General features: G+C 46.0%; 1 protein-coding gene and 1 pseudogene across 1 annotated transcript in view; one reads left to right on the top strand and one right to left on the bottom strand.

Annotated features, from left to right (window-relative positions):
* AKNAD1 (AKNA domain containing 1) overlaps positions 1-14054 on the top strand; it is a 162239-nt gene that overhangs the window by 106529 nt on the left and 41656 nt on the right. The window lies entirely within an intron of this gene.
* On the bottom strand, positions 3921-9073 carry LOC142249986 (nucleolar RNA helicase 2-B-like; annotated as a pseudogene).

The following is a 14054-nucleotide window of genomic DNA, read 5'->3' as shown; positions in this document are numbered from 1 at the left end:
TCAGCCTTCCCCAGCATCAGCCTCTCTTCTCTCAGCCTCCCCATCCCAGCCTTCCCCAGGATCAGCCTTTCTCCTCCCAGCCTCCTCCAGCACGCCGTGCTCCTCTGCCGACACTCACAGATCCGATCGCATACACTCACACACACACACACACACACACACACACACACACGATCGCATACACTCACACACACCCGATCGCATGCACTCACACACACCCGATTGCATACACTCACGCACACACACATTGACGATATTGCACATATGCGCTCACACTCACAACATCCGGAGATACCACATGCTTCTGGCCATGTGATCGTCCGGCAGGTCCTGGAAGCTCACAGCACAGTATCGCCGCTGAGAAGCAAGCGATATCCCAGGATGTTGTGAGTGTGTGGATGCGATGTGATGTGTGTGTGAGGTGTGTGTGAGGGTGAGTGTGATCAGATGTGTGTGTGTATGTGTGTGTGTGTGCTGTTATGTGCGTGCGTGTGTGTATGTTCCGCCGCTGCAGGACCTTGATGCGCTGGTAACTATGCTAGCATGGTTACCAGCGTATCTCGTCCCCCGCTCGCACGGGAGCCCACACCAGCATACGCCGGCCAGCCCCAGCAATGCGAGGGTATGTGTCGGCTGGTTTGGCGGCGTACGCTGATGTGGGCTCCCGGGGGTACAGTACTCACCTGGGACTCGTGGATCCGTGACCGTGTCCGTTCGGGAAATGCGTGGGGGGGTGGGGCCAGAGCTAGCGTGCATTGCGTGAGGGCGCGGGGTGTGGCCGAGTTGCCAATGCCTGCAGGGTGCCGGGGCGAGAGGCCAATCTGTGGGGGGGGCAGAGCCTGGGCGAGCGGCCGGCCAATCCGTGTGGGGGCGCAGCCTGGGCGAGCGGCCAATCCATGCAGGGGGCGGGGCCATGGCGAGCCCAGCGGCCAACCAGCTTTGTGTAACCGTAAGGACACAATTTTGGAGCAAGACAGACAGACAGACAGACAGAATAAGGCAATTTTATATATATATATATATATATATATATATACATATATATATATACATATATATACATATATATATATATATACAGTACGGACTAAAAGTTTGGACACACCTTCTCATTCAAAGAGTTATCTTATATATATGTCTTCTGAGGAAGCAAGGCAGCGAAACGTACGTCAAGGGGGGTCCCAGCGGTAAATATAAACCTTTATACCCTTTATCACATTTGGTGGTGACCTTTTGCACCTACTTCTCCATTGTCTATAGATTCTATTCTCGTTATTCCTGACCATGGCTCCCAGTCTTAGACTCCTTGTGGAGTGAGATTAAACTATTGTGGACCCTGGTTAGTGTATTGATTTATACAGACTAATTCTTTAGACACATAGCGTTTTTGGGTATATACTGCCACTTTGTGGCATTAGGATTTAATGCATTATATGTAGAACTTTGTATGCAACTAGATACTGACTGCCACCTTGTGGCAATAGAAATTATTGCATCACATTGTATTGTTTTTGACATTTGCATGTTCTGAGTATATTCTGCCACCATGTGGCTATAGGAATTCATGCATTGTATGTCTAATTTTGCATATAATTTTGTGCTGTCTGCCACCTTGTGGTATTATTAATTATTGCATCATTTTGCATTATTTATGTGAATTATTCTGGGTGTTAAATTTTAGAACATTCCTGCTATACAATTTCCGCTCGGACCATGGTATTTCTGTGTTTATTTCTCCTTTGAATTTTAATCTGATTTTATTGAAGTTTGTTAGTAAAGATAAATATTTTTTATTCTTAGTCAAATAGCCCTTACACAGCCTGGAGGTGTGTTTGGGGTCATTGTCCTGTTGATAAATAAATGATGGTCCAACTAAATGCAAACCGGATGGAATAGCACGCCGCTGCAAGCACGCTGCTGTGGTAGGCATGCTGGTTCAGTATGCCTTCAATTTTTAATAAAACCCCCACACCATCACAACTCCTCCTCCTCCATGCTTCACGGTGGGAACCAGGCATGTAGAGTCCATCCGTTCACCTTTTCTACAAAGACACGGTGGTTGGATCCAAAGATCTCAAATTTGGACTCATCACACCAAAGCACAGATTTCCACTGGTCTAATGTACATTCCTTGTGTTCTTTAGCCCTAACAAGTCTCTTCTGCTTGTTGCCTGTCCTTAGCAGTGGTTTCCTAGCAGCTATTTTACCATGAAGGCCTGCTGCAAAAAGTCTCCTCTTAACATTTGTTCTAGAGATGTGTCTGCTGCTAGAACTCTGTGTGGCATTGACCTGGTCTCTAATCTGAGCTGCTGTTAACCTGCGATTTCTGAGGCTGGTGACTCGGATAAACTTATCCTCGCAGCAGAGGTGACTCTTGGTCTTCCTTTCCTGTGGTGGTCCTCATGTGAGCTAGTTTCTTTGTAGTGTTTGATGGGTTTTGCCACTGCACTTGGGGACACTTTCAAAGTTTTCCCAATTTTTCGTACTGACTGACCTTTATTTTTTAAAGTAATGATGGCCACTTGTTTTTCTTTACTTAGCTGCTTTTTTCTTGCCATAATACAAATTCTTAAAGTGTATTCAGTAGGACTATCAGCTGTGTATCCACCAGACTTCTGCACAACACAACTGATGGTCCCAACCCCATTTATAAGGCAAGAAATCCCACTTATTAAACCTGACAGGGCACACCTGGGAAGTGAAAACCATTTCCGATGACTACCTCTTGAAGCTCATCAAGAGATTGCCAAGAATGTGCGAAGCAGTAATCAAAGCAAAAGGTGGCTACTTTGAAGAACCTAGAATATAAGACACATTTTCAGGTGTTTCACACTTTTTTGTTAAGTGTTTCATTCCACATGTGTTAATTAATAGTTTTGATGCCTTCAATGTGAATCTACAATTTTCAGAGACATGAAAATAAAGAAAACTCTTTGAATGAGAAGGTGTGTTCAAACTTTTGGTCTGTACTCTATATATACACACATAACTATATGACACAAAACATGCGCGCACACACACACACACACACACACACAAACATACCATACATACATGGCGTATATATCTACTATAGACTCACATTAGATGCTATATATAGTCTTCCTTACACAGTATTCATTTATCTATAAGGGCTGAGGATCATGTAACATCTCTATGTGTCACCATTGTGGATGTGAGGTGATTGCTGTGTCACAGATAAGAGAAGCAAGATCTCTGCTCTGTTATTTCCAATGCTGAGAGGTCAGTGCTGGGCAGAATACTGACAGCCAATGAATGTGCAGAAGGCGGGCAGGGGGCGGGGCATGACAGTGAGGCCGGGTGGTGCCAGCTCTGACTGAAGTTTGGCAACCAAGAATACAGGAAGTTATCATGTTTGCTGGAGCTGAAGGTAAACAAAGAGCTGCAGAGAATAAAGGGATAATTCCAGAGGAACAAAAGTCAGAAAACAAAAGCAAAAATGTAGGGGTGATTTATATGACAATACAACAGATTTGCTTAAATTTTATTTTTTGAGTGTGTATCGGACAACTCCTTTAAGTGATCACTGCCTGTGAGATGTCAGGTAGTGGGCAAGGAAATCAGACAGTGAGCTATCAATCAAACTAAAGAAAATGCTATTGGGCACGAAACCAACCTCAGGAGAAGGGGTATGTTATTTTGTCTGTCAGGTCCAGAGCACTTAATGTCTTAAAGAGAATCTATCACCAGGTTTTTACCACCTAATTTGAGAGCAGCATTAGGCTAGGTTCACACACTGCGTTTTTTGTACGCTGCGTTTTGTGCGTTTTTTTGCGGCAAAACCCGCACAAAAACGCACCCGCGTCAAAAAACGTGGCAAAAACGCACACGTTTTTCCCGCGATTTGGTGCGTTTTTTGCTGCGTTTTGCTGCGTTTTTGCTCACTGCATCTTTATGCGTTTTTTTTTTTTTTCCAATAAAGCATTTTTATTGAGGGCAGGAGTACACAGCGCTACATGGCATAGAACAGATGCGGCAGGCTTGTTAACTTATGTCCTGTAAAACTCAGCGGGTACATAACTGGTCCTCGAGAGAATAAGTTAAAAAAATAAGTTTGCGGTAAGCTAGTGAAGTTCACTAGCGTCTCCTAAAGCCACCTCTACGACCGTTTCCTCCTCTTTGGAATGAATTCCTGCTGTGGCTCGCCACCACCACGTCGTCTGTCAAATGATCGTCCTCCTCTTCCTCTGCCTCCAAAACCTCTGCCACGTGGGCCCTCCGAGTCTCTCCTTGATTCCTGAAGTTCGGGTAATTCTGTAGCGACTGAAAGCTTCCAGCGTCTTGAATTGCTCCAGGCGTCTTGCATTTCCTTAAGAGTTTCTGGCTGAATATCAAAACACACGCCCATCAAGTTCTTCAGAGGACACATTCTGTGTATTTTTGAATCAATATCTTCTCCCATTTGTTCTTTAATTGAACGCCAGACATAGGAAAGGTTGTGGATGGCGACAGAACTCTCCAATACCACGGTAACAAAGCCCGGTTCTAAGTTAAGAAGTGACCGCTGCTTCAGAGATGAGGCCCCAGAAATATGAGCCAATGCTGCAGCCAACGCCTCCAGGGCTCCCTTCTTCTCAATCAGCTCTTCACCATAAGGTTTAAAATGTTCAATGACATCGGCTGGAACAGAGTCCAGTGACTTTATGGCATCAGCACTGGACGACTTGGCGACATTCAATACGGATGGGGGTGCAACTCTCTTGAAGGTGATTCCCGTACTTCTCTCAACATTTTGTAAGTAATATCTGTCTCTGGGTTCATAAAGGGAAATGCAGATTCCTGTGCGTCCCGCTCGGCCAGTACGTCCTGATCGATGGACATAAGCATCAGCTTCTTTTGGTGCAGAGTATAACACAACGAGATCAACTTCTGGAATGTCCAGACCACGGGCAGCGACATTGGTTGCAATTAAAATGTTAAAAGATCCATTTCTAAAGCCTTTCATGATGACTTCTCGCTCTTTTTGTTGAAGATCCCCGTGTAATGCTTTAGCAGACTGTTTTAATGAGCCACAATTTGTTGACAACTCATGAGCTTCCAACTTGGAGTCACAGAAGACAATGGCTTTTCCATGGCTTCCACTGTAAACCTGAATGATCTCACCGAGGACAACTTCTTTCTGGTATCTACCACATTCAATGGCCAAATTCTCCACAGTAATAGCAGCCCTCTGACTACGGTGTCCTACAAGGTCCATTTTCTCATATGCTCGTATCATGTACTTCTTGGCAACATCATACATCCAGTTGGGGCAGGTTGCAGAGAAAAGAAGAGTCTGTGGATTCTCATCTGGATTGGATTTATAGCGGACAGTTAGGATTTCTTCGACTTGTTCAGAGAAGCCCATGTCAAACATCATGTCGACCTCATCTAACACCACGTGTTTCAAAGCGGTGAGATCCAGCTTGAAGTTCTAGATAAGATCTCTTACACGACCAGGGGTCCCAACCAAAATATCAATCCCAGTTTTTATGGCAAATGCTTGCGGCTGGTATGGCGTTCCTCCATAGAAACAACAAGTCTTCAGCTTTTTAGAGATGCTGCGAATTTCATTTGTGATCTGAATAGCAAGTTCTCTTGTGGGTGTAAGGATAACCACCCGGGGTGGCCGTCCTTGCGCCAATGGGTTTTTATCTTGGATTAATCTTTCGATCACAGGGATTGCAAATGACAAGGTTTTGCCTGTACCAGTGCGAGCCTGGACCACGACATCCTTACCACTGTAAGCTGTATGGAAGGTTTTGGCTTGGATGGGAAACAGGTAAGAGACCCCTTTAGCTTTTAGATTTGTAATGGTTTCTGGACTAATAGGAAATTTAGAAAAGTCGCCAGCTATTTTCTCCAAGGCAGTCTACTCATCATCTGATTTGGGTTCTTCTTTCTCTTCTGCCTCAGGGTCCATTTTCCTTTTCTTTGCTTGCGGTCCATTGTTATTTGCAGTTTCCCTTTCCACATTCTCAGGATTTTCAGTTTTCTTCGCTTTGGCTGGTTTACCACTCTTTTCACCGTTAAGCTGTGGCTCAGATTCTGCTGTGTTTTGCTCCTCTAAAGCCCGCTACACACGCTTCAATATATCTCACAATCCGTCGTTGGGGTCAAGTTGTAAGTGACGCACATCCGGCATCGTTTGTGAGGTATCTGCGTGTGACAGCTACATGCGATCAGGATTGAACGCAAAACCGTTGATCGCAAACACATCGTATCATTCTCTAGAATTGAGCGTTTTGTTGCACGAACCTAGTCAATTGTAACGTGTGACATCCCTCATACGATTTTGATGTCTGAGGCTATGTGCGCAGGTGTGCGCTCTGCACCGCAGCTTAAAAAAGGTCTGCTTCAGAGCGCAGCTGAAAAGCTGCGTTCTGAAGCGCCTCACAATGTCTGTCATGCACTAATCTCTGTCAGTCCGTCACTATCTCTGTCCCTCACTCTCTGTCCATGTCAGTCTATCCCCCTCTCTCATATACTCACCAATCCCCGATCCCCGGCGCTGCACAGCATTCACACTGCTCCGGCGGCTTTTCCTGTTTTGAAAAAGCCGGCCGCCCATTAAACAATTTCGTATTCCCTGCTTTCCCCGCCCACCAGCGCCTATGATTGGTTACAGTGAGACACGTCCCCACTCTGAGTGACAGGTGTCACACTGCACCCAATCACAGCAGCCGGTGGGCGTGTCTATACTGTGTAGTGAAATAAATAATTAAATAATTAAAAAAAACGGCGTGCGGTTCCCCCCATTTTTAAAACCAGCCAGATAAAGCCATACGGCTGAAGGCTGGTATTCTCAGGATGGGGAGCTCCACGTTATGGGGAGCCCCCCACCCTAACAATATCAGCCAACAGCCGCCCAGAATTGCCGCATACATTATATGCGACAGTTCTGGGACTGTACCCGGCTCTTCCCGATTTGCCCTGGTGCGTTGGCAAATCGGGGTAATAAGGAGTTATTGGCAGCCCATAGCTGCCAATAAGTCCTAGATTAATCATGTCAGGCGTCTATGAGACACCCTCCATGATTAATCTGTAAGTTACAGTAAATAAACACACACACCTGAAAAAATCCTTTATTAGAAATAAAAACACACACATATACCCTGGTTCACCACTTTAATCAGCCCCAAAAAGCCCTCCTTGTCCGGCGTCATCCAGGATGATCCAGCGTCGCATCCAGCGCTGCTGCATGGAGGTGACCGGAGCCGCAGCAGACACAGCCGCTCCGGTCACCTCCACACAGCAAATGAACACAGCCGCGTGATCAGCTGAGCTGTCACTGAGGTTACCCGCGGCCACCGCTGCATCCACCGGTGGCCGCGGGTAACCTCAGTGACAGCTCAGCTGATCGCGCGGCTGTCTTCATTTGCTGTGTGGAGGTGACCGGAGCGGCTGTGTCTGCTGCGGCTCCGGTCACCTCCATGCAGCAGCGCTGGATGCGACGCTGGATCATCCTGGATTACGCCGGACAAGGAGGGCTTTTTGGGGCTGATTAAAGTGGTGAACCAGGGTATATGTGTGTGTTTTTATTTCTAATAAAGGATTTTTTCAGGTGTGTGTGTTTATTTACTGTAACTTACAGATTAATCATGGAGGGTGTCTCATAGACGCCTGACATGATTAATCTAGGACTTATTGGCAGCTATGGGCTGCCAATAACTCCTTATTACCCCGATTTGCCAACGCACCAGGGCAAATCGGGAAGAGCCGGGTACAGTCCCAGAACTGTCGCATATAATGTATGCGGCAATTCTGGGCGGCTGTTGGCTGATATTGTTAGGGTGGGGGGCTCCCCATAACGTGGAGCTCCCCATCCTGAGAATACCAGCCTTCAGCCGTATGGCTTTATCTGGCTGGTTTTAAAAATGGGGGGAACCGCACGCCGTTTTTTTTAATTATTTAATTATTTATTTCACTACACAGTATAGACACGCCCACCGGCTGCTGTGATTGGGTGCAGTGTGACACCTGTCACTCAGAGTGGGGGCGTGTCTCACTGTAACCAATCATAGGCGCTGGTGGGCGGGGAAAGCAGGGAATACGAAATTGTTTAATTGGCGGCCGGCTTTTTCAAAACAGTAAAAGCCGCCGGAGCAGTGAGAAAGCCGTGCAGCGCCGGGGATCGGGGATTGGTGAGTATGAGAGAGGGCTGCTAACTTCAGTTACTCAGGAGATTAGCGGTCACCGGTGAGTCTTCACTGGTGACCGCTAATCAGGGCGCGACACAGACAGAGCCGCAGCATGACCATGAAGTCGGGTGAAGTTCACCCGAGTTCATTCTGACAGTGCGGCTCTGTCTGTGTCTGCTGTCATCTACCATTCACCGCTGCTACATGGCTGTCTGTGTCTGCTGTTAGCGGCCATGTAGCAGAGCTGAATGGCAGATGACATAGTAAAAACGCATCCCTACACATTACACATGCTTGTCAAGTCAATAAATAAATTAAAAAAAAAGGTGCCCAATGCATACGTCACAGAGCACATGATCTAAAGGATCGCACATAACATTGATCAATTTAACATAGACTACTAACGCTCGTGTGACAGCAAATGAACGACCAACGTGAAATCTCATAGATCCCGTATGCAACCTGGGCATGTCACATCGCAAATGCGATTGTACAACTAATTGCAACGTGTAAAGTGGGCTTAAGTCTTCATGCTCTTTTTTTTGCTTTTTCTTCTTTGATTTCTTTACTTTAGGAGCTTCGATTTCTTCTTGCTCTTCATCAATTTGCTCAGCTGCTTCAGGAGAACTCTCTTTTTCGTCACGTTTTTTCTTTTTCTTCAGTTTCGGTGTCTGTTTACTGTGATCTAACTCTTCAGTCACCTGTCCGTTGATACTAGACACTTGCTCAAAATCAGGTTCTTCTGCGTCCCCATTCTGGATTTTTCTTTTTATCTTCTTGGGTGTGGGAGTTTCAGATATTTTCTTCTTCTTGCCGACTCTACTCTCCATTTCTTCAGTCTGAATTAATCCAAGCATTAAATATCGTCTCTAAAAGTCCCGCACCCAAGAGAGGGGGGAATGAGCAGCGGCCACGCTACAGGAGGAAGCGTGAAAAGGTCTTTATGCGTTTTTTATCAGTGAACAATGCCATTAAAGATTGTTGAAAAAAAAAAAATAAGAGGTCTGATGTCATTTCCTTCTTCAATATGTTCTTCATTCTCCACTAGTCTATGCAGGAGAGCAGACAGCTGCAGAACTACAAGGCTCAGCATACTCCATCCAATAGTGTATGTAGGAGAGCAGACAGCAGCTGCAGAACTACAAGGCTTAGCATCCTCCATCCAGGACTGTATGCAGGAGGGAGAGGCAGGGGGAGCAGAACTAGAAGGCTCAGCATACTACATCCAATAGTGTATGCAGGAGAGCAGACAGCAGCTGCAGAACTACAAGGCTCAGCATCCTCCATCCAGGACTGTATGCAGGAGTTTTTTGCCCCCCAAAAAATGACATGGGCTTCGCCATATTTTTGTATGCTAGCCAGGTACAGCAGGCAGGTATGGGCTGCCCCCAACTCCCAGCTGCCTATTTGTACCCGGCTGGGAACCAAAAATATAGGGAAGCACTTTTTTTTTTTATTTCATGAATTTCATTAAATAATTTAAAAAAAATGACGTGGGCTTCGCCCAATTTTTGAGTCCAGCCAGGTACAACTAGGCAGCTGGGGATTGGAATCCACAGTGCAGGGTGCCCATGCTTTCTGGGCACCCCCGGTGCGAATTGCAGTCCGCAGCCACCCCAGAAAATGGCACTTTCATAGAAGCGCCATCTTCTGGCGCTGTATCCAACTCTTCCAGCTGCCCTGGTGACTGGTGGCTCGCTGGGTAATAATGGGGTTAGGGCTAGCTGTATATTATCAGCTGGCCCTAAGCCCGAAATTCATGGTGTCACGCCAATATTAGGCATGGCCACCATGAATTTCTAGTAAAGATAAAAAAAAACAACACACAGAAAAATATTTTTATTAAAATATTTTTAATAAAACACAACACAATTAGTGACTCCATCTTTATTGAAATAAAGAACCCCCCTCCGCAGTAATCCTGGGTCAAGGGTCCCGCGCCGTCCAATCCGGATCCAATATCATCTGATCGGTTTGCTGGAAGGCAAAGCAATCAGATGATGTGTCAGGTTCCAGGATGTGAATCACTTCACGCATCAGCTGATTGTATGAAAGCCGTTTATACAATCAGATGATGCATCAGTGCAAAAAAAAATAAAAAATACTCACTTATGTGCTGATTACCGGCAGCTCCTGGAGCGGAGTCTGATCCCGTCCGATCGCTGCAGGAGCTGCTAGTAATCAGGGATGAAGTTTCCTGACGGCATCCGCTGACAGGTTAAGCCGGCCGGGCGCTGGCGTCACCGCGAGACTTACGATCAGGTGACCGCATCAGGTGATCAGCGCCAGGTCCTGCAGCTATCGGAGGTGCCCGGCCGTCTGCACACAGCCGTGGCGGCGGTACCGGGAGAGGAGCTGGGAGCAGGCATGGCACCGGGAGTCTGCAGACAGGTGAGTATGACATTTTTTTTTCTACTGTTCACTTTTGTTTTCGCAGCTGCCTTCACCTCCCGCCCAGACCTGTAGTCGCACGGCAGCAGTCATGCACAGGACTAGAGGTGGAAGCGGCGGTGACGGTACCAGGAGGATTCACGCTTCTGTATTTACTGACAGAAGGAATCCTCTTCCTGTGCATGTCACTTTACTACCCATCCCTTGCATTTATAGCTGCGTTTTTAGTCATAGAAATGCACTAAAACGCAGCTTGCAATTTGCGTTTTTCATTGCGTTTTTGAACATCTCATTGAACTCAATGGGTGCAAAACGCAGTGAAAAACGCAAAAATAATTGACATGCTGCGTTGTGGGCACCACAAAAACGCAGCTAAAAAAAACCGCTGTGTGCAGACAGCAAAAATGAAAACTCATAGACTTTGCTGGGGAAGCAAAGTCATGCAGTTTTCTGAGCAAAAACGCACCCGAAAAACGTCGCGAAAAACGCACTGTGTGAACTTACACTTACTGGATTGCTTAGTGCAGTTTTGATAAAATCACTTTTTAACCCCTTCACTACCAATGACGTACGTATATATGTCATTGGTCGTGTATGGCCTTTAACGCGGGCTCGCTGGGTGAGCCCACATAATTCCTCTCATATGTCTGCTGATACATATAAGGCCTGTCAATCAATTGGAGCCGTGTAGGGAGTAGCTGAAAAGAAGAACAACCTTATGAAAAAAGGTAACAGTCTAGTGCTGAGGAGCAGCTGTCAGTGAAACTTAACCAATACCTGATCTGTGGCTTATTTCAATAATCTCATAGACTAGATGATCTAGATAGGGGACTGTGGAGCTGAGACACCAGATAACCAAAAATATATGAACAACTGACATTACACCTTCTTGAACTTGTTGGACATGCCCTTTTAAAACCAAGCACATAAATATAGATTTGGTTCCCTTTTTCTGTTACTGTATTATAGACCTCATTCTTCTGGGAAAGCTTTATAGAAGATTTGAAGTGTGTCTGGAAATTTGTGCCCATTCAGCCACAAAATTAGAATATCTGACTTCCAATCAGCAATCTTCTTCATTCCAAATATGTTGGAATGAGTGGAGGTCAGAGCGCTGTGCAGACCACCAGGTTCCTTCAGATAAGTTTCAACCAATTCTATATTGCTATATGCCCAGGTCACAGTCATGCCTTGACTCATCCCATACCGTTCCACTTCCACTTACCATTGTTCGCTATATTATTAACATAGCCCTTCTGGTTGACCATTTCCTAAATTTTCTGACTTAGGTTTTGTGCAAAGATCACATCTTAAAGTAGTTTGGAATTATTTAGTGCAGACATGTGCAACCTCCAGCCTAGTGGCCACATCTGCCCTGCACTTGGCTATGTCAGTAACACTTATAAGAAAGAAACGAGGTAGCCATGCTTATAACTATTTCTCTGCAGTGCTAACTGGGGGAGCTGGGACCTACCATTCTCCAGATAATTTACACACAAAAAAGGGGGGAGTTTTACAGGATAAATATAAAAGGCTTTATTGATATGAAAAAGTTAAAACCAATTCATTTACATAAATACAATAATGGTATTACAATAAGACCTGAAAATGTGAAAGACAATATTAAGAGGTGGGTGGGCGGGCTTTAGCCAGCGCTGATGGTAAACCCTGCTGCAACACTGCTAGAGTCAAACCTCCCAGCAATCGGACCAGCCAAATGGCTTAAGTATGAATCCCAGCGGGAGAAGAAGAGAGCAGAGAGGCATATTACCATTCAAAGTGACAGCATGGGAACAAGCAGGCGGTTGGAGGGGGCCCCCGAAGACACCCGACGTACGTTTCGAAATGTTATGCTGGCTTAATCATGGGTGATTGATTGGTGTGCCGAGAGGACCCTTTTATGGGCGTATATGCGGTCACATGACCGCCGTTTCGATCAATGCATTGTGTTTAGTGCGGCGCATGCGCGGCAGCGTCGCCCATCACACACAACCACCGCTGGCGTCAGTGCCCACGTGAACGTCCGATAACCAAAGTAACCAAGACTCTGCTCAGAGGGCACGAAAGACGCCGTGGTGGGGGAGGGAGGGCGTGACACAGTCGGGCATGCGCACATCCAATGCAAAGTGATCACAAAGTCACAGAAAAAAGAAGGTAAAGAGGTAAGTACAACTAGTGCAATGATGAGGCCGAAATTTAGTCAATATACAGACACATGATCTGACATAATATTAAAATCACAACTGCACAGGAGAAATTCATAATATTCACAAGACGTCCATATGGATGATCCGCTTTGATAGATGTCAGTAGGTCGAAACGGGGAGAGAGTAGTAAATTCCCAAGTCCATATACATAAAGGGCACTGCCAGGTAGAAATAAATAATTAAACATACAGAAAAAATACACAAATTAAAAAAACTGTTAAAAAGCAAGGGGATACCTCCCAGATGTATGCACATATGTGAACATGGACAAGCACATCTACACGATTGTGCCCACCCATGTGCACCCGCCAAAGTGGTAATGGTGGCATGAAAGATTAGAAAAAAGAGGAAAAACTCACATTTTCATCCAAGCCCTTGGGTCTCAGGGTATCAAGCGTCACTATCCACCTGGCTTCCTTCTGGGCTAACACTTTCTTTGTGTTGCCCCCTTTGATGCCCCCATGTACCAGATCAATACCGCTTACTCTCAGACCTAGCATCACAATTATGGTATTGTCTAAAATGTCTAGGTAGGGTCTTCAAGGAGGCAATATCCACTGCCACCCTTGCCGCAGCAATGTCTCTCACATGCTCCCTAACCCTCACCCGAAGTTCACGTGAGGTGAGTCCGACATATATTTTGGAACATCCACATGTCACATAATATATTACATAGGAGCTTCCACATGAGATGTAATGGTTGATGTTAAATTCACGGGTCCCATCGCTCGATGTGAATGTGGAGCAGCAAGAGACATTGCTGCAGGCGGGGCAGTGGCCGCATGGAGACGAACCCTTGATCGTATGGGTATGTCCGAATAACCCTTTAGATTTAGGTGCATAATGACTATGGACAAGTAGGTTTCTGAGATTTTTGGCGTGTCTGGGGGTCATCAGAGGTCTCTCGGGAAGACTGGGGGACAGCCCTAATTCTGTCTGCAGAACTGGCCAATATTTTGTCAGAATGTCACGTATTGTGTTCCATTCTGAATTGAAGGTGGTGGAAATGAACCAAATAGGCTGACTCCCTTGGCCAACTGACCTTGTATTGGAGCACTGCAGGAGTTGGCCACAGGGAGTACATTTGGCCCAATTGTAACCCCTCTTTACTGACCTGTGGCTATAACCTCGCTGAAGAAATCTGGTCCGTAGGTCACTGGCCTGTCCCTCAAATCTCTCCTCCGTGGAGCAGATCCACCTTGCCCTGAGGAATTGGCCAACCGGGATAGCTTGTATTGTGGACATATTGTGTGCTGAGGAAGCATGAAGCAAAGAATTTACCGCTGTTTCTTTCCTATGGACATCAGTCTGGAGC

Source organism: Anomaloglossus baeobatrachus, chromosome 8, assembly GCF_048569485.1.
Source record: "Anomaloglossus baeobatrachus isolate aAnoBae1 chromosome 8, aAnoBae1.hap1, whole genome shotgun sequence".
Classification (NCBI taxonomy): domain Eukaryota; kingdom Metazoa; phylum Chordata; class Amphibia; order Anura; family Aromobatidae; genus Anomaloglossus; species Anomaloglossus baeobatrachus.
Note: the sequence above shows the minus strand (reverse complement) of the source record. Positions and strands in the feature narration are given on the sequence as shown.